The 21,848-nt window shown below is 37.9% G+C and overlaps 1 protein-coding gene and 1 non-coding gene across 12 annotated transcripts in view; one reads left to right on the top strand and one right to left on the bottom strand.

Moving 5' to 3' along the window:
* MCF2L2 (MCF.2 cell line derived transforming sequence-like 2) overlaps positions 1-21,848 on the top strand; it is a 207,885-nt gene that overhangs the window by 8,763 nt on the left and 177,274 nt on the right. The window lies entirely within an intron of this gene.
* TRNAT-GGU (transfer RNA threonine (anticodon GGU)) lies at positions 10,719-10,790 on the bottom strand. Its single transcript has one exon. It is a non-coding gene; the product is annotated as a tRNA-Thr (tRNA).

The raw sequence follows: 21,848 nt of genomic DNA on the forward strand, positions 1-21,848 counted from the left end.
GGGTGGAAATCCCAACTAACACTGCTTTGTGGCTTTGTAGGCTGAATTAGCCATGTAGTTAGTAGGAGATCAAGAATCACATGTTTAATTGAATATAATTTCTTTATTCCCTAAATTTCCTCATCTCTAAAGTAGGGTGATAATTATGCTGGTCTCTCTGCTTATTTTCCCAGAAGAGCTCTATACTATACATTTGAAAAACAAAGTTTTTAAAAATAATAATATAGTTGATTTATATATTTGTTTTATATTTTATACACATTTTATATGTCATATATTTTTATAACTAATGTGATTGTTAAAAAGAAATCATTTCAGGACTACAGCGAAAGGGACCCTGTGAATATAAAATGACCTCAATTGTTTGCTTTATGGACTAGCAGGAGAAGCACAAAGGGATTGTTTTGTTGTCCCTCCAATCCAGTTAAGAGGAACACTACCAGCATTCGGCTAGTACTTACCAGAAACTGCAGCTTGAACAGTGTGAGCTTGTGAGACACAGGTTGAAAACAAACGCCTTCAATGCCTGCAGGAGGAAGCAGTGGGGCCGACATGGGCAGAGGAAGTGAGGCAAGGGTGGCGGAGGATATGAGAAGGCCACTGGACCCTACACCTTAACTCTGGCAGCAGCGGAGATTGTGAGTGGTTGCCTTGAGGGAGTGTGCAATAATCTGTCCTCCTGCTGAGGGTCAGCTGCTCTCCTTGCTTCTCTCTTTGCAGCTAGCCTGGGCTGTTCCGGGTAGCAGAGAAAGAGAGTAGTTCAAGGCGCCCTAAGAACATGCCTCTCACACAGTGCACTTTGAGATGGTGAGGCCATTGTGGGGCAGAGGGGCTGCTGTTCCACATTTTATCACCCCTGTGTGGGCAAAAATTCACACAAAGCACTGGATCTGGGCTGTTTTTGCAAGTGCTTTAAGATAATGTGAATCAAGTAATTTGAATCAGACTCTGTGGTAGCTCTTCTTTGAGAGTCTTCTATGCTTCCCCCAGGATGAGCGGTTGTTGTTTTGTTTTACTCTTCTCCACTGCAGTGGGTCTTCACCTGGGCCCCGGAGTCCAGTTAGAGGGTTGGCTGCTCTCCCCTCAGGAGCTGAAGGCTTTTGTCTGTCCATCTGTAGGGAGAAAAGTGTTTTCCTGGGCACCTCCCCTCCTCCAGGTCTGCCCTCCAGTCTCCCACTCAGTCCCCAATCCAGGGAAAAGAGTTGCGGGTGGCTGTCAACACCCCTCACATCCTGGCTCACTCAGCCTTTCACAATTTGTTTAAAACTTTTAGGCGAATTCTTCTTATCTGCTTGATGGGTTCAAGACCGGTTATACTTTTGTAGTTTATCTGGCTTTTCTTTTCACGGTGAGAGTGAGCCTCTTTCCAGCATTCTGAGTTCCAGGGTAAAGCAGAACATCTCCTTGGCTTTTTACCTTGTGTATATTCATGGAGAAAATGTGCTTCATCCACACAGCCTTCCTTCATCTGTGTTGTTTCAGGCAAGCTACTGTGTTTGCCATACTGGCATTTTTGCAAACTTCTAGTAAACTGGCCTCAAATGTTTTCTCTGTGTTTTGCCAGTGTTGGGTGCCTTGAATGTTAAATAACTGTAGATCATTTTTAAGAGAGCTAAGCTAGATGGAAATGCATCCTTCCACCTGTTATCCAGCAACTAACTACGTGCAGGGATCTCTCATGTCGGGGAGCCGCAGGTGTTGGGCAGTCATTGGATGCCTGGCTCCCTAACAGGGCCTCCCTTGGCCCTCTGTGGCGAGGGGCTTATATTTGTGCTACAGAGGCTCATCTGCATTCCCTGTTTTTTTAAAAAATGCTTCAAGTAGCCTGAAATTTCTGCTGAATTATACTTAAAATATCTAATTTTAACATAAGATCATTGAGGATCAAAATGGAAATGGTCCTGCGCATCTTGGAATTTTTCCTGAAGGGTAAGGCTGTTGTCACATCTGCTTCCTGTTAGGTGTGAGTGAGCCTGGCCCAGCCACAGTGCCTCTGAGCCTAGTCTCGCAGCTGAAGTAGCTCTCCCCAAATAGGTTTAAATTCTTTTTCTGCTCATTGTGAGAGATGGGAACTGGTTGATTTTAATGAGTCTGGAAAGGAAGACTATCTCGTCAGAATTCAAGCACTTATTTCTTATTAGTGGGCACTAATGAGTATAATAAACTTAGATTCTGGAGTTTAACACATTGATGTTGTTAAAGACATGTGTATTTAATTCAAATTAGCAAAGGACAAAATAGTTTATTCTGTAGCACCCTGCTAGTAGTGGCATGGCCAGGATTTGAGCCTAGTGAGGTTTGGCCCCAGAGTCTGCATTCCTGATCTCTACTGCTGTGGAGCACTATGGATTCAGGGCTTCGTACCCTCCAGGCTGGGGTGATGTCGCAGAACCTCAGAGCAGGAAGCTCCAGGGGGTCATCAGCAAAGGTGTCGTCAGGAACTGAGGCCGCTGTTCTCTCCTTGCTGTCTGTCACCTGGTCTCTGGTCTCTGCTTCCCTCTCGTGTCTATGCCATTCTGCTCATCTCTGCAGATTAACTCTCTATTCATTTATCAATGGGTATGAACTCAGAGGGCCATCCCCAGCCATTGTTCCTTTCCACATCCAGAGACAGTCGCTACTGACTCTCAGTCTCTGAATCTGTCTGTACAACTTCTTTCTCTGGAGAATCTGATTGGCCTGGCTCACAGGAAACTTCGACATTTCTGATCATATCAGCTGAGAGTTCAGAAATTGACTTGGTCTTGGAATGGGGGAGGAAATCCTCAGAGAAGAGGGCTTTAGACTGTGGAGATACCTCAAAACAAATGTAGTAACTTAGAAGGCACTGGCCTTATGTTTCCAACCTTTAGAATTAGTAGGGGTGTTAAATACTTGGGCAGCGCTGTGTTCGGTGTGCTGCTTCTTTCTTTGGCGCATATTCCAAGGCCCACTGCCCTTATGTGGCCACCTTGGTGCTTAGGCACCACAACTACTCAGGATACCAACTGGCAGTGAACAGATTTTTAGGAAGTGCCCCCAAGGAGCAAGGCACTGTGCCAGGCCTATAGCCCACAAGCTGTTGTGGGGAGAGCATTAGATGTGGAACCTGTGGACTGCCGAGCAACCCGCCAGCCCCTCAGCACCCAGCTGACAGAGGATCCAAGGAGCTTGGGGAGGAGGCCTGTGAACCACTGGCCTGGAGGAGAGTCCGAGGCCCAATCTGATAGTTATAGCAAGAGACAGTGCAAATAGTCACATGTTGGTCCCTGACTGGTTGTCAGTCCAGATAGTGCTGTAAGTTTGGAGGCTGAAGTTATTGTGAGCTTCAGTGATTCAAGAAAGCTTCATACTAGATGTATGACTTGAGCTGGATCCTAACGGAAGGAGAGGATTTAGGTAGGTGGAGAGGGGAAAGCTTTTCAACTGGGGTGGGGTAAGGGAAATGGCCGCTTTTGGTAACTGCGTTGGTCTTCATGTACTGGTTGTCCTGTTTATTCCACTCTTTGCTCAGTCCCTGGTCACTGAACATCCCCTGGACAACTGAGAAGCTTTGCCTTGAAAGAAGGAATGACCTCAAGCTAGAAGGCAGATCTGTGGTCTCACTTTTTATCCTTCTTCATATACATAGATCCTTTTCTGGGGGAAAGAGTCTGGAGAGGCTAGGGGACATGGAAATAATATTTAAAATGATATTACATAGCTACCATTTATTTTCTGTCTGTTTAGTGTCACATATTGTGCTTTATATATACTGTTGATTTAATTAAATTTAATTAGAAGTACAGTCCATTTTTATGGAGTAGAAATTTGAGGTTTGAATAGATTAAGAAGCTTGCCTAAGGTCATACTGAGTGGAAAGGTCAGAATTAGAAGCCAGGATTGGCTGGCTTCAAGGCCTATGGGTTGACACACAGAATTCAATTATTGAATGGAATATAAACCAGTAAATGATAGACATGTTATTAGTGGTTTTAAAAATCTTTCGAAAAATCCAGTGGAAGCTAAAATCATGTTTCCTGAGTATAAGTATTTTACCAGCCACTTGAAATACTCATTTATTAATAATCACTGTCTTCCAAAGGAAAACTGTCATTTAAAATCTGAAGATTTACTTTATAGTCCTTAAACATCCAAAGGTGATAAACATGTGACACTTAGACAAGAATAAGCCTTTGTCAAGGAAGAAATTTTGGGGAGTGCTGCCTTCTTGACACTTCCTGTGCTAAGCACCAGAGTTTTATGGAAAAAAGCTAATAAAATTATAGCCCCGATTATAATATAACAGTGAGGTAACAGCATCAGCGTACTCTCTTACTTATTATGGAACAGTCCCTATATTTAGAGGACTTTACTATGAGGGAGATTCAAAACATACAGGTGGACAAACTACAGGTGCCCCAAATGTTTGAGCACACTGGTCTTCCCTTATCTGATCCCAGATCCTGTCCAACCAGGTTTCAGTTTGTATGTCTGTTCTTTTAAACCTGTTATCAGATCAGTTTAAATTCATTTTAGCCCTATTCTTTTTCTATACCCAGGGAAGCTAGAATTAATTCAATCACCGAGGGGAAAGAGGTCTGTCTGCCTGTTCTCAGTATTTAACCTCTGATTTAAGACTAACCACATTTACTGAGACCCTGGCACCAGGCCAGGGGCTAGGATCGGGGTGTGAAGGCGCAGCCGTGACCCCTGCGGGAGGCCATAGGCTCTGTGAAAGCCAATACCTGGCCACCTCCCCTGCTGCAGCCCCAGCGTCCTGCACTGCTCCTCAGGTATACTGGGGGATTAGGGGAATGCGAGGTTCTCCTGGAGCTTACAGTCTGACAGGGAGGCAGATATTAAGCCGTAAGCTATAGAAGGAAAAATTTTAGCCAGTCAGCCATCACTCCCCCGTTCCTCCCTCATCTCACGGGCTTCTCTCCTTGTGGTCTCCCGGCCTCACTGCTTCTCTGTCCTCCACGTGTGCTGCTTCGCTGTACACTTGGTGATTCAGTTGTGAAGCTCAACTCTTTTCCTCACTATCTCAAAACTTATGCACATAAAAGGTTAGAGGGTTCAGGAGAATTTTCTGAAGATGGGAAAGGAGGTGTTTGTAGTCTAGAAATGCAGACACTTTGAAATGGAGCTGGAGGCATCACTGTGTTTAAAATGTCCTGTGGCCATTCCCAGCACCTGGGGGCTTCACAGGTTCTCCCTTCTCCTTGTCACTGGCTCCTTCCCTCCCCTATGGCTCCCTTCTCTTTTTTCTCTCTCTTTTGTTTTTTCATTAAAAATTGTATTTATTTATTTTTGACAAATAAAATTGTATATATTTAAAGTGTACAATGTGATATATGTATACACTGTGAAATGATTACAGCAATCTAACAACATATCCATCACCTCCCATAGTTATTTTTTTGTTTGTTCATTTTTTTATAAAAAATTTGTATTGAGATGTAGTTGATTTACAATACTATATTAGTTTCAGATGTCTAACATAGTAATTCAAAGCTTTACAGATTATACTCCACTTAAAGTTATTCTTTCCCCTCTTTTTCTCCCCCCGCTGGTCAGAAAGGTCTGGTGCAGGACCTAGACTAGAAAGATGAGTGTCATGAACTCCCTGACCCCCATCCCTCTACTTTGCATTCCATTTTGTTTCTGTTGCATTATTTATCCCTCCAGCAACCAAAAGAAGCTTTGCTGACAAAGGAGGAAAAAAATCCCTCAGGCTGTGAAATGGGATTTAGACCTTGACATATGGTGCAGAAATGAGAAGGAAAATTCCACTCCTCAAACCTGGTTTGCCCTTCAGGTGTGGCGAGAGCATTTTCTCCTTCAGCGCCTTAGGAAGACCAAGCCAGATTTTAAAAAGAAAGATCATGTTCATCATTTTCTATGGCTTTGTGGTATAATCTAAAAAAGAAGCAGAAGAAATTACATGGTATTTCATAAGGGCGTTAAAAACTCTGTTTATAAAAGTAATATGTGGCTTGTATTTAAGATTAAAAGAGTCAATCATATCAGTTCTCCCCAAATTGATCTATAATTAAACACAACTCTAGTCATAAGTCTGTCAAGGTTTTTTTTGTTTTTTGTAGAAATCAACCAGCTGATTTTAAAATTTATATTCAGTTAAAAGGTACTATAATAGGCAAAAAGAATTTCTACAAAGCAAAGTAATCAAGACAGTGTGGTATTAGCAAAAGGACAGATACATATATCTGTGGACCAGAATAGAGAATCCAGACATAGTCCCACACAAATATGGCCAATTGATTTTTGACAAAGGTGTATAGGCAATTCAATAGAGAAAAGTGTAAAGGCAATTTCCAGCAAAGTTGCTGGGACAATTGAGCCTCTATATTCAAAAAATAAACCTTCACCTATACCTCACCCCTTATACAAAAATTAACTCAAAGTGGATCATGGACCTAAATGTAAAACCTATTAGAAATCTGTTAGAAACCATAGGAGGAAATCTTTGTGACCTGAGGTTGACACCAAAAGCAGGATTCATGGAGGAAAAATTTGATAAATTGGATTTCATTAAAATTAAAGATGTTTTCTCTGCAAAAAATACCGTGAGAGAATGAAAAGACAACTAACTGGGGGAAAAAATTACGAGTCACATATCTGACAAAAGACTTTTATCCAGAATACATAAAGAACTCTCAAACTCAATGATAAATAAAAAACAAACAACCCAATTTACAGATAGGCAAAAAAAATTGAATGGATACTTTATCAAAGAAGATATACAGATGGAAAATAAGCACAGGAAAATATGGTCAACATCAGTAATCATTGGGGAAGTTGCTCACTTACTAGGGTGGTTAAAAAATGAGAATAAAGGGGGTGGGAAAGGATAAGTTGGGAGTTTGAGATTTGCAGAGACTAACTACTGTATATAAAATAGATAAACAACAGGTTTCTACTGTGAAGCACAGGGAACTATATTCAATATCTTGTAGTAACCTATAATGAAAAAGAATATGAAAAGGAATATATATGTGTATGTATGACTGAAACATTATGCTGTACACCAGAAATTGACACAACATTGTAAACGGCTATACTTCAATAAAAAACAAAATGAAACAAATGACAATAGCAAGTCATAGAATGAGAAGGGTCTGGATCTCAAACAGTGTTGGTGGGAGTGTAAAATGGTACAGCCACTTTGGCAGTAATAAATAAATAAATGGTTGGCAGTTTCTTATAAAGTTAAACATTCACTTATGCAACCCAGCAGTCCTACCCCAAGAGAAATGAAAACATATGGTCACACAAAAATAGGTAGTTAACGTTAACAGCAGCTTTATTCTTAATCACTAAAAACTGGAAACAACCCAAACGTCCCTCACCTGGGGAATGGATAAACAACTTGTGGCACATTTGTACGATGGAATATTCAACAATAAAAAGAAGTGAATTATTGATAGATACAGCAACATGAATAAATCTGAAATGCATATGCTAAGCTTAAGACGAAAGGCTCAAAAGGCACATATTAAATGATTCCATTTATATGACATAGGGAAAGGGTTAAACTATAGGGATGGAGTGGTTGTCATGGGTTAAGTTTGGGGAGGAGGTGGTTTGACTATAAAGGTATATGGGACTATTCCATGTCCTGATTGTGAGGATGGTTAAAGAACTCTGTGCATTTATCAAAACTCAGGGAACTATACACCAAAAAGAGAATTATACTGTATATCTGTTTAAAAAAAATCTTAAAAAACAAAAAATACAGAAAAAAATATATGCTCATTGTCTAACATTTGGAAAAAACAGAAAAGTACAACAGAGAAAGTCTGCAATTTCATCTCCTGGCCAAGATCAGTTATCCTTTGAGCATATGTCCTAGTTTTCTTTTCTTTGGCATTTTTACATAGTAAAATCATATCAAAAAATGATATGATCTATCTCCCTTTATATACAGCATACATATTACATATATAATTATGATTTTTAAAACTATATTATAAATTAAATTGTAATTTCATATATTGTAAAACATTTTTATAAACAATAATTTAATGGATTTATAATTTTTTACTACATAGATGTACTGTAATTTATTTAAATATTCCCCTAATGTTGGGTGTATAGGTTGTTTCCAGTTTTTCAATGTCATTTTTTTTTAATGCAAGGACCATCTTTGTTCAGAAATCTTTGCATACATTTCATACACTTCAAACTGTTTCATTAAGGATAGAGTTCTAGAAAATGTTATCATTAGCTCAAAGAGTATGAGTACTAAGTTTTAAAATACATTGGTCATATTGCCTTCCAGAAAACTTACACCATTTTAGTGGCCTATCAACAGATTATGTTTGTGTGTGGGGTTTCTTGATTTCACCAGATCTCTTTATCAGCATTGTGATCATCTGTTTCCTCGTACGTCAAATGGGGGAAATGACAGGGTTTTGCAGTAATGCATGTTAAGTGCATCGCACAATACCTGCAGTGTTGTTAGCCCTCTTTGGTAACATTATTTGAATTTTTGTTTGTTTGATAAAAATGGCATAGTATTCATTTTAACTGAATTTTAAAAATTACTAGTGAACTAGAATGATTTTTAAAAACTTTATTTGCTGTTTGAACTTTTGCCCTATGACTTGTTCATGTGTTCTTTGGGACCAAGACATTTTTGTGTAGGTTTTTTTCTATGTCAAATATATTAAGTCTTTGTAAATTTTATAGCAGATTTAAAAAATTTTTTCAGTTTGCTATTCATTTTATAATTTTACTTTTGGTGACTTAACATATAAAGGTTTTAAGATTTTGGGTAGACAAATCTATAAATCTATTATTTTGTGATTTCTATTGCTTTTGTACCCTTTAATAAAGAACAAATAGATAATCATCAATTTTATTCTAGTGTTTTAATGGTTTTATTTATTTATTTTTTTTACATTTAATTTTAAATCTCTATATGTTTTTGTCTGTGATAAGAGACTAAATTTTCACAGGAGCATTTTATTGAATATTCCTTTGTTAATTGGTGATGCCTCCTTCTTCACATATTAAGTTTAGGATTTATAGTCTGTTTCTGGGTCTTTCTGTTTACTCTTCTGTTTATTTTTATAACAGTTCCACATAGTTTGGATCATTATTGCTACCTAATATCTTTAAATATCTTCTAGGAGATACTCCTTTTTCCATCAATCATTTTGTTTAAAAACATTTTCTTAACCCTTTAGCCTTTCTTTAAAATTGAGGTATAGTCAGTTTACAATATTGTGTCAATTTCTGGTGTACAGCACTTCAGTCATACATGCATATACATATATTTGTTTTCATGTTCTTTTTCACTGTAAGCTACTACAAAATATTGAATATATTTCCCTGTGCTGTAAGAACCCTTTAGCCTTTTTAATTCTTTCAAATAAACTATATAATTATCCTGTTAATCACCTCCATCACCACAAGTTTCCTTTAATTTTGAATAGAATTCTATAGGACTATAACTTAATTTGGTAAGAATTAACATTTTAAGATTTGAAATTTTTTTCCTTCTAGAAATATGTCTCATTCAAATATTTTATATTTGAGGTTTTTTGTTCTTTTCACATAGATCTAACACAGTCCTTTTTAAGGTTATTCCTTAGCACTTTGTGTTTTTTTTTTTTTTTTTATTGTTGTTGCTATTGTAAATGTAATCTTTTTTTTCTTATCTTTTCACCAGTTATTGCTGGAGTATAAAATACTGATTGGGGATATTTACGTTGTAATCTGCTATTTTATAAAACCATGAAATCTGATACTTTTACAGTTCTCTTGTGTGTTTATGTGTGTGTGTGTGTGTGTGTGTGTGTGTGTGTGTGTGTGTGTGTGTGTTTAACACATAGATGCCCAGTAAATATTTGCTAAATAATGACTGACGGTCATGCCAAAGCTGAATAGTGATAACTCCTTCTGGCCATTTGTTTGTGGTAGTTTTACCTTTTATTTCCATTTCATGTTTTTGTGTAGTCAGAGCATCCAAAACGATGCTAAATATTTCAAAAGTATTATTAAAAAGAATTATGTGTTTAGCTTTGGGTTCATAGTACATGTAGGGTTTTATACTTGTTTCTGCTCAAGGCCTCTATTTTAAAAGCCACATTTTTATGTAATTTTTGATATTAGCTTAACATAAATAATTAAAAATACCCAATCATAATGTCCAAGTTATTTTGCACTGTTTAGGGGTTCCACCCCACACATGCATCTTGTGTGCACTGAAGGCAATAGGAAGACTGTCTTATCTCATTTTGTAACTTAGTCATTTTACACTAACCGTTGGGGATAGCTTTTAATTGTGAAAATTTTAAGAAATCACGAAAATAGGGTAGTCTTACAGACCTTACTCATCACCTAGCTTCAACAACCATCAGCATTTTGCCGTAGTGGTCAATTATGTTTATAAATGTCAGGTAGTATTCTAAAAATATTATTGAGGAGCATGTTGGAAACCTTTGAAACCTATGTATATGGAGTGAGTAACAAAGATAAAATAATTTAAAAAATATTTATGAATACATCTTTATTTTACCAATGAAAATAACCCATAATGTTTGTGTAAATTACAAATAGTATAGAAGGATGTGAAGTTAAAAGTTAAAGTCTCTCTGTCCCTCATTGACTCCAGTCCCACTCTCCAATGGGAACCACATATCCATTTAACACACTACCTGTAGAGGTCCCTCCACGTGTGTGTGTGTGTGTGTGTGTGTGTGTGTGTTTTATTTTTATGTTTTCCTTAATGGAGGTACTGGGGATTGAACCCAGGACCTCATGCACACCAACCACGTGCTCTACCACTGAGCTATACCCCCCACCCCTGCCTCCACATGTATGTAATTAGAGGTGGCAAGCCCCTCCTCCTTGACCTATGGGGAATGAGGTGTCACTGCTCCCCTGTGAGAGGGGAAGCTCAGGGAGATGAGTGGGTCTGTAGACATTGTGGCCCCGTGGATAACTGCTAGGAGTGTAGTGGCAACACCACAAAGTCCTGTTACTCCCTTTACCCCCAGGCCAACTCTGGGGGAAAATCAGTTTAGTGTTCTCAGTAAATACACCTGGCCATTTGAGTGTTGACTTTTTTTTCAAAAGAAAACAAAGTCTAGTGTATACAAGGAAAAAATATCTCTTCCTTTAATATGACTTTGATGTTACTTCTGGTAAAATAATAATCCTGGTGATCTTCTGCTATGGATAATGCAAATCCTTCTTGAGCTTGTAGATTCTCTCTCATTTTGCCCTGATAGGTAGGGACAGGTGGATGGCTTCAGTTCATTCTGCAGGGTGATTATGGCCTTGTAGAATGAATATGGAAGTGTTCCTTCCTCTTCAACTTTTTGGAATAGATCAAGAAGGATAGGTGTTAGCTCTTCTTTATATGCTTGGTAGAGTTCCCCTGTGAAGCTGTCCAGTCCTGGGCTTTTGTTTGATGAGAGCTTTTTTGATTACTAATTCAGTTTCACTACTAGTGATTGGTCTGCTCAGATTATGTTTCTTCCTGATTCAGTATTGGAAGGTTGTATTTTTCTATAAATTTGTCTGTTTCTTTTAAGTTGTGTTGTCCAGTTTGTTGGCATATACTTGTTTATAGTATTACCTTATTTTTTGATCTGTGATATCAATTATTATTTCTCCTCTTGCATTTCTTATTTTGTTTACTTGGGTCCTCTGTCTTGTCTTCTTCGTGTGCCTGGCTAAAAGTTAATCAATTTCGTTTATCTTTTCAAAAACCCAGCTCTTGGTCTCATTGATCTTTTTCTCCTTCTTTTCCTTCTCCTTTTCCTTCTCCTCCTTCTTCTTCATCTCTGTTTTCTCTCTGATCTTTTTATTTCCTTCCTTCTGCTGATTTAGCGCTTTATTCTTCTTTTTCGAATTCCTTTTTGAGGTAGACCTGTCTGCTGTAAACTTCCCTCATAGAACTGCTTTTGCTGTGTCCCATAGATTTTGGAAAGTTATGTTTTTATTTTCACTTGTCTCAAGATATTTTCTGATTTCCTCTTTGATTTCTTCATTGACTCATTGGTTTTCTAGTAGCACATTTTTTAGTCTCCATGTGTTTGTGTTTTTCCCATTTTTCTTCCTGTAATTTATTTCTAGTTTCATACTATTGTGGCTGGAAAAAATGCTTGATATAATTTCTATTCTCTTAAATTTGTTGAGACCTATCCTGTTTTGTAGCCTAGTATGTGATCTATGCTGAAAAAATGTTCCATGTGCACTTGAAAAGAATGTGTATTCTACTGTTTTGGGTGAAATATTCTGTAGATACCTATTAAGTCCAACTGCTGTAATGTGCTATTTAAGAGTACTGTTTCCTTATTGATTTACTGTCTGGATGATCTGTCCACTGATGTGAGTGGAGTATTAAAGCTGTCTACTATTATTGTATTATTGTTAATTTCTCCCTTTATGTCTGTTGGTACTTTATATATTTAGGTGCTCCTATATTAGGTACATATATGTTAATGAGTGTGATATCCTCTTCTTGTATTGAACACGCTTTTCCCTATTTAGAATCACAATATTGTACTTGCACCTGATCTTTGGAAGTTCATGAGATATGGGTGTGTGGGGTGGGTATAGCTCAGTAGTAGTGTGCATGCTTAGCATGCATGAGGTTCTGGGTTCAATCAATCAATAAATATTTCAAGGTCTGTAACCTTACCATTTGCTCTGCCAACGTATGTTGCCTGCCTAGGTAGTGACTTCTAGTTGTGGCAGTGTAGATTTTATTCTTGGCAGCCTGGAGAGATTGGAAAAGAGAGAGAGGTGAGAAGTCCCCTGGAATGAGAACTGTGACCTGGATTGAATGTTCTTAAGAGCCTCCTTTAAAAAATATATCCCTGTCTATTATTTTATTTTAAATATCTAGTGGCCTGATGTATGTCTCATGATGTAATTTCTCTAAAAAAGAAAAAGCATTCTGATTCTCATCAACTTTAGGATTTTCCTCTCTACCTGACATCCTCATCCCCCAGTTTCCCGAGAAGGAGATCTCATAATCTGTTGGGCCTGTAATCCTGTGAACACTAGCCAATCCAAAGGATAAACTCTCAGCAATAACATGTCCTTGAGTGAACTTCAGAGAGATAAGCCAGGAGAAAGGATTAAACACATTTATGTAAGTGCAGTGCTGAGAGAGGAAGGGGGAGAGAGCAAAGGGGTACCGTTCCTGGAATCCAATGGCCTCCTGGTGTACAAGGTGTGGGCAGCAAGACCCTAGATACTTACCTTACACCTCCGTGCGGATCACAGAGGCAGAGATGAGGGCTTACCACCGTTTCCTAGGAAGTTGCATCAGGCTAGAATATATGGCAGAAAAAGGTACTGTGAGAGCAATGATGCGTTTCCCTTATGTATGGTTTGTTATTCATTCTCAGCAGAATAATAGTTTAACTAACCAATTTTTCCCACATTTAAAAAGTTACTTTACAATACTGTCTAAAGTTTGCTAAGGAGTTTAAAAAGGGCTTTTTAAATTTAAAGCATTAATTAGGTATTAACAATATTGTAGGTGATTTATTGAAAAATTCATATTAAAGAGATGACCAAATATTATGAAAAAATCAGTCTGTAAGATGAATTATGTAAGTATGAACCCATTTTAAAAGCATATATGTCTATACATACATATGTATGTACTGACTACCATACACCAATAAGATAACTGTTTAATTTGGGGTGAAGGAATGGTGAGGAGTTTTACTTTTTGTATTGTTATTGTATTTTTTATTTTAAAAAAGACAACCAATGTACATTGCTTTTGTAAAATGAAAATGACAAGATTATGAGATTCATGTTCCTAAAGAGAAGTGTTAAATCTGAAATGCTAAGACTTCATGTTAGACACATGAGCTGATAACAGACTGATCATTTAAGAGTAGAAAAAAGAAAACCACTTCCCTTCAGTGGGCTGGGTGACAGGGAACAGCATTTCCAAGTATGCTTTACATGTACTTGGGAGCCAGTAAGACAGATGCTGTAAGAGCTGAAACAACTACCTGTTTTTAAGACTGCTTCTTTCATGGATGGACTTACTGATGCACTCCCATCTGTTCCCCCATTGTTTTCTTTTTTTTTTTTGCCTTACAAATGTTTATAATATATTTATTCCCCCTTGGATCACAGGCTAGGAAAGGTGATTAAAGCTAATGTGTTTGTCTCTTTCATTACTCTTTATCTATACTTGGAACCTGTTTCTTCAGGGGAGGGGAATTACTGGATAGAGAGGTTTGCTTTTAAAATAAATTCATCATTGTTGCAGTATACTTTCTGGTTGAGATATGATTCATGTTTATACTATATTCTACCACATATACTTGTATAGTATATAATAAAAATACTATATTATCAAAGACAAGGACTACTATGTATTTGCTCCTTAAGAAAGACCAGCTTGTTAATCAGGTTTAGCTTTTCATTCATTCTTAAAACACACAGATGCTCACCTGTGTGTGCACACAGATCCTTACAGGGCTTGAATTCAGGTGTAAATTATGGCCCTAATTTTACTCAAGTTAAATCATAAGAGCTTTACAGTTTTGTTAATAGTGAGGCAAGAAGGTAATTTGAAAGATAAATATGAAAAATTCCTGACTCCTAAACTTACAGCATTACGTATTTGTTGCTTTTCATTTTCCCCCCACTATTAAAGGGTTATCAAATGTTTGCCTAATGCTTTGGCTGTTGGTCATTTTATTCTGTGATTCAAGACAACAACAAAAGTTTGAGTATCTTAATGCAAGTTTTATGAGTGTCTAAATGGCCTTTCTGACATTACTGCAATCTTACATTCATGGGACGCTATCGGTCGTCTTCTTGGTATAATACTGATTTCTTGAAGTTAAGGGAATGAAACTCAAGAGATGACACACTGATTAAAATATATGCTAATCAAGACCCGTATTTTATTTATTGGTTGGGGGTCAGGGAGACCAGCAGTTGGTTTGCTTTTTCACTATCTCCCTCCTTTTTAAAAAAAGAATTAAATGTACTTAAAATATTAAAATGAATACATGCCTTAGATTCAGGTAACACTGACTGCTGTAACAACTCCTGAATTTCATTAGATTAATACACTTCAATACAATGTCTTTGGTCAGAGTGTTTGAGGGACCCTGCCTACTTCTGTCTTGTGGGTCTGCCATCCCCTAGTCTCAGAGTTGTCACCTTGCAGCCTGCAAGTGAAATAGTGGTAAAGACTAGCCTATTTCTGAAATACTCCAGCTCATCATTTTTGCTCTTTTCCAATTGGCATTCACTAGTCACATGGCCATAGCTGGAGGTTAGGGGGTTGAGTGGGAGATGGAGTTTCCAGCCAGGCAGCTGCCTTCCGATGGTAATGCTACTGTTTAGAAGAGGAACTGTGAATTTTGGGTGGGCAGCTAGCCATCTCTGCCTCAACTGCTCATTGCAAAAAACATTCAAATATGTAAGTCCCTCTATACACACATACATGTAAACATAACATAAATGATAACATTCTGTTCTGTATCTTGATTTGTTTATTTTTTAAAAACTTAATATATTTTGAACATTTTTATGGTCAGTGCATATAGATCTATCTAATTATATTTAGTGACTCCCTGGAATTCTATTGTATGGCTGTATCATCCTTTATTTAACCAATCCCTTATTAATGGACCTTTGCATTAGAAGAACAATAGTATAATAAACATCTTAGTACTCACTTATCTTGCATTTGTGTTACTATTTCCTTAGGTTAAATACCTAGATATAGGATTTCTTGGTCAGAAGACTGTCCAAGAAATGTCTGATATTTAACATTTGACAGATATTTCCAAATGGATCAACATTTTTAAAAAAGTACCTATTTATCCTTTTACCTATAGAAAATCTGCCTACACTCTTACCAACTCTATATGTTATTTGCCTTTAAAATAATTGCCAACCCATCAGCAGAAAAAAATCTCATTCTGTTTTAATTTATATTTATTTATTAATGAGGTTAAACATTTTATGTATATTCATTGGCTGCATTTCTTCTGTGAATTGTCTGTTCTCAGTCTATGCCTGACATACTAGTTTCCTGTAGCTGCTGTAACAAATCACCACAAACTTGATGGTTTAAAACAAGAGCAATTTATTTTCTCATAGTTCTGGAGGCCAGAAGTCCAAAATCAAGGTGTTGCCTCTAGAGGCTCTAGGAGAAATTCAGTTTCTGCTCTCTTCCAGCCTCTAATGGCTTCAGTCATTTCTCCAGTCATTTCAGGTTTGTGGCTGCTTCATTCCAGTCTCTGCCTCTGTCTTCACATGGTCTTCTCTGTTTTTCTCTCATATGTGATTGCATTCAGGGCCCACAGGGATAATTCAGAATAGGCTTTTCCTCTCAAGAGCCTTAATCACATCTGCAAAGACCCTTTTTCCAAATAAGATAATATTCACAGGTATTAGGGATTAAAATATGGCCATATTTTTTTTAAGGGGAGGAGTGTAATGTCCAGCCCACTATACCTATTTCTTATTAATTTTATTAATTTGTAAGAGCTCTCTTTATTCTAGGGAGATAAGCCTTTTATCAGCCACAGGTGCTGTAAAATTTCCAGTTTGTTACATGTCTTTGGAGTTTGTTAAAGGTATGTTTTCCCTGCCAAAGTAGTTTTAAACTTGTTAACTCTATCAGTCTTTTCTTCCTGGGATTCCTTTGAAAAGGCTGTTCCAATTCCAAGATTATAAAAATGCTCTCCCATATTTTAGTATTTTTTTCATTTCATTATTTAATGTGACTCATGTTTATTTTGATGCAAGAAGTGAAGTTTGGATACAACTTAAAGTTTTTGACAATAATAAAATACCTTTACATAGCACCTACCACATACAGAGAATTTTTCTTAAGTTGTTTTCCAGCTGCATTAACTCAGTTCTTACAACAACTATACCAAGTGGATGTATTGTAATTTCCCTCATTTTCAGATCAGGAAATTAAGGCATGGGGAAGTTAATCGACTTGTTTGAGATTATTCTGCTGTAAGTGGCGGAGCCAGGATTTGAACTCAGGCATTATGGCACCAGAGGTCATGTTCTTAATTACCACACTTGTCCTATTATGGCCAGCTCTGTTACCCAAAACTATTTGTTGAGTACAGGTATCCCCTGCCTTTTGAAAGTTCGCTTTGGCCATTTTGTTTTTATGAAAGATCTACATTAGTACTTGTTTTCACTAACCAAAAGAAATCCAAAGAGGAGTTTTGTTTTTAGGAAAAAAAGGCAGAGAGTGAAAATAGTGTCCAGCATTTGTTTTGTAGTGAGCCTTTGTAGAGGCAGTGCACACATGTGCCCAGTAGGTAGTAAGTGTTCAATAAATGGTAGTATTAATCCTCACAACATCCCTCTAAGAGGAGGTATTATTCATTATTATCCATTTCCATTTTCCAGAGGGAGAACCTGAAGATGGAGGGGCTGGTTTGTGGCAGAGCTGGGGTGCAAGTCTAGTTCTTTTCATTCTGCTTCTGCAGTACTTCAATGAATGAATAAATCGAGAGGAACGAAGGAATGTTTAGCCAGCGCATCTATGGCTTTTTCTTAAACAAAAATAAAATCTTTTATCCATCATATTGCTAAAATGTCTAAAATCCTACCATTTTGATTCCTTTGTATTAAGATATTTTTCCTTCTAAGAGCTTTACGAAGAAATGAAAGTGTAGAAACATTTGGAAGAATGCCATGTTAAATGATTAGTCACATCAAGTCTCTCATCTCATCATAATGTACCATATGATGTTATTTTGCCCAAGACGTTACTTCCAGCTGATAGACTTGACTGAACCCCTGGCTGGGAGTAATCTGAGTGAGGAGGGAATAGGCCTTAAGGGCCCACACTGAGCAGTGAGATAGGGCTTGGGGGTGCTGGAAGGAGAGGCAAACAGGTGCTGAAAGCAGGGCTGGCTTGTTTCCCAGGATGCTGATCCTAAAACAGCACAGAAGGAAATGCTGGGCCAAAAGTTTATACCATCTAGGCTTCAGTTTCAGAAATGCTTTGCACACATGTAGATGATTATTTTTATTTAATGATAAGAGAAGCTCTAGTGGACAACCCAAATAAAAACTTTTTTTGTTAACTGAGCTGCATTTTTGTAAGCAACAGGAAAGGAACAAGAATAGTCTAAATAACCTTGGACTTCCACATGTGCTTGCTTCTCTGTGGAATTAACCGCATCAGACGAGTTGGTTAGAAATGCAGTCTCTGGCCCCACCCCAGGGCTACTAAATCAGAATCTGCATTTTAAAGCACAGGTGATTGATATGTCATTATAATTTGAGAAGCACTGCTGTAGGGCAGTATTTATTAAAATGCAAGTCGGGGCACTTTGAAATCTAGTGCTAAAACTTGAGAGCCTTAGCGGAGGAAGGGAGTCTGTATTTTCACAGATTTTCTTAATTTCCTCTAGGGCTTTGCTTTTTATTCAGTATACCCCAAGTAGCAGAGCTGGTTTCATCTTTCCTGGAGTTATGAAGGGCTACAGGAGAATGTCATCTCCAGCTATTGTTACTAAGGAAACTGTAGAAACTTCCACCTCGGTGCAGTGCTTGTCTTGTACAATGTGATACGTCAGCAGGAGTGAAGAAGCTTAAACAGTTTTTTGTTTTTTGTTTTTTTGTAATGGAAAAAAAAAAGAAGAAAAGGGATTTGGATAAGTATTCAGAAACAGAAATCCTTATGCCTAGTAATATCTCATCACTTCTCAAAGCAATTTTAAATAGGCATTTGCAGAGCCTGGGGCAAGAGTACACGTGGAGGTCCACACGCCTCCATTTGTGCTGTTTGTCCATTTGTACTGTTCTGTCTTTCTATTTGACAAACATACCCCCATTAGAACAAGATTTAAAATACATATAAAAGTGTGGTTTTTTATATGACTAAAAATCAGAAAATAGCAGATGACTAAGTTGAGTTATTGCCTGTGCCTGAGTGTTGTGTTGATGGGCCAGTGAAATTGGATGAATAATAAAGATATCCATAATCCATAAGTCGTAAATTAATCCACAAAATTTTTTTCTCATCTTCATATCAGCAAAAGCACTATGTTGTTATAACTGAGATGTTCACATAATTTGAGCTCTCCTGAGAACAGTGATTTAAAGGAAATGTGGTCTAAGTAAAATGTAATAGTGTATAGGGAGTTTAAATTTTGAATATATTTGCATCATGAATTGGAAGGAAAAAAAGTTAGAATGTTGATGCTTGGTAGTCCTGGGCATATTTCATTATATAAGAATCTACAGCACTCATGCCTTGTGAGAGGAAGGATTTGATAAGATAATTAATTTGTCTTTTCTCTTACCTAAGCACTTCCTCTGCTCCAATCCTCACCGCTCAAATCCTCCCAGCACTCTGAAGCAGTGTCTGTCCCTGATATCAGCATTGGCACAGCCCACAAGCCGTCGTAGCATTTGGATGCAGCTCATCTTTTCTTTTGAGGATGTAGACCAAGGGATGTGGAGAAGTGTTTCCTTGGGGCCCCAATGGTGTTGAGAGTCACTGTTAATGCTGCGGTGTGTTTTGCTGGTGCTGAGCTGTGGGTCATGGGGACAGAGGCACCCAAGTGATCTTTTAACACATACGTTTATAGGAGGGAGGGAAGTACAGGGCCTGGGGCAGGGGTCACAAAGAAACTTCTGGAGTGATGGAAATGTTCCATATCTTGATCTGTTTAATGATCACAGTAGTGTATGTGGTTGTCAAAATTCATGAAACTGTACACTTAATATTAGTGCATTGTACTTCTTGTAAATTATACTTCAATAAAGTCCTGTTAGCATAAAAAATAAAGGCTACCAGAACATACTATTCCTTTCTTATGCCCGCACCCATGTGCACAAACATACCACAGGCTTTCTTCTTTCTGTTTTGAACCTGGCTGCAATCTCACCATGTGTATGGTTTTTATGTTTATTTTATTTTATCTTAAATATTTTTCTATGGACATCATATTCATAATTATATAATGATTGCTTTCATTTTTTTCACCTTTATAATTAATGTTCCAACATACATTTTTATGTATAAAGTTTTTATTTTATTATTTTCTCAGGATACATTTCCAAATACAGGAAAAATTAGTAAAAGATATGAAGATTTTGATGAAACTGTGTCTTGATACTCTGTATCATAATGGTTAAGACACTGGGTGTTTAGAGTAAGCTGGGTTCAAATTCTAGCTCTGCCTGACCTTGGACCAGCTATTGTGAATCTAGTTTCATATTGCTCTTAGAGTTATTTTGAGTATTAAATAAGATGATGTACACAAAAGATTTGTTATGAAATCTACACAATATTTGGTAAAATATTGTGAAGCTTCTTTCTAAAATGACACTACCAGGTTCACTCCCCAGGGTTGTGCAGAAGTACTAGTTTTGAACATAACCCCAGCTCTATGTGTTAATTTATGGATGAAATGAGAAATTCTGTTGCTGTTTTGACTACATGATTTAACTACTAGGAAGGTGAACATTTTTTAGTGTTCTTGATTTTTAAAATCTTCTAAATTTCTCCTTAAAAAATTCTTCCATCTGCTTTTCAGATGCCTCTTATTCATTGTTAATTTATGAACAAGTCTTCAAGACTAACTCTTATGTTGAGGTTAAGCATCGCAATAGCACAGGACCCAGAAAAAGAAGGAAAATGGGTTTGCGTTCTTTCTGACTTGGCCAATAAGAAAAAGAAGTTATACACAGGGTGACCCCATGGGGTAGCTTTTCGTACCAGCCTAGCAACTGATTTCTCAGAGCCTCTGGTCCACAGATGTTTTCTCAGCAGTCAAGTCTGGTCTAGTTGTGGGGGTGAAAGGGCTGGAGGGGCTGAAGGAAGTTCCTTTTAGTGCTAAGATGCGTTCCTTCACTGTCATTATCTAACTAATTAAACTAGTTAGTCAGCAAGGTACCTTATTAGGGCTGGCTTGCAGCGGGTGCTCTCATTAGTGTCATGAGCAGAGATGTGCGCCACAGTGGCTAAGAGTGGAGATCCTGGTCCTGTTCCTAGTTCAGCTAACGGTCAACCCTTCCATCCTTTCTACCCACCCAATTCTCTGGGCAAAGTAGTAATGTAGCAGTGGCTGTCAAACTCAGGTCTGCCTTCCCTCTTGGGCCAGACCATACTTTTCCCCTTCATATTAATTAATTAATTAATTAATTAATTAATTAATTAATTTACTTACTTACTTACTTACTTATTTATTCGTGCTTCTTTTCTCAGACCACACTTGAGTCTTTTAAATCTCAATGTGACCAAAATTTCAGAACAGCAAGAGTGGAGGCTAGGACCAAAATTTCAGCCTGTTTCCCGCCCTCTGCCATGAGGAGGAGGATGCAATCAGTCGGAAGGGTCCTGACCCAGAGCCTGCTCTCAGATGGGGGAGTGGACGACACAGGGGTGTTGCTTGCTGTCCATGGCTGAATCCCTGTGGGACATGCTGGGCTGTTACTCCATCACCTAGGAGGACTTTGTGGCCTTTAATGCCTCCTGCATTTTGAACTGTGTGTCCAGGGTAAATATAATCACATATTTGTACACTTATCAGGGATAGAAAAGGGACAAGTTTTTCCCAGATCTATTTGTAACTTTGGCCAGGATAGAATTGTGTTGAAATTCAGTTACCACTTCCCTTTGCCTTGTATGGGTTACAAAGAGACAAGTTTCTCCCTAATCTACACACATTAAAAATAGCAAGCAGGAAGCTTCCACACAGGACCCAGGGGCCCGCAGGGTGCAGCAGGTACCACCACCTCGGCAGGTTGTCACTGGCCATGCCCAACTGTTCCTGGAGAAGGAAAAGCCAGCTAGAAATTGACAGAAACAGCCCTTGGCATGCAGGACTGTGTGGGTCTGAGGCAGCTGCCTTCCCAGTGCACAGGGA

The sequence above is a fragment of the Camelus bactrianus genome, chromosome 1 (assembly GCF_048773025.1).
Source record: "Camelus bactrianus isolate YW-2024 breed Bactrian camel chromosome 1, ASM4877302v1, whole genome shotgun sequence".
Classification (NCBI taxonomy): domain Eukaryota; kingdom Metazoa; phylum Chordata; class Mammalia; order Artiodactyla; family Camelidae; genus Camelus; species Camelus bactrianus.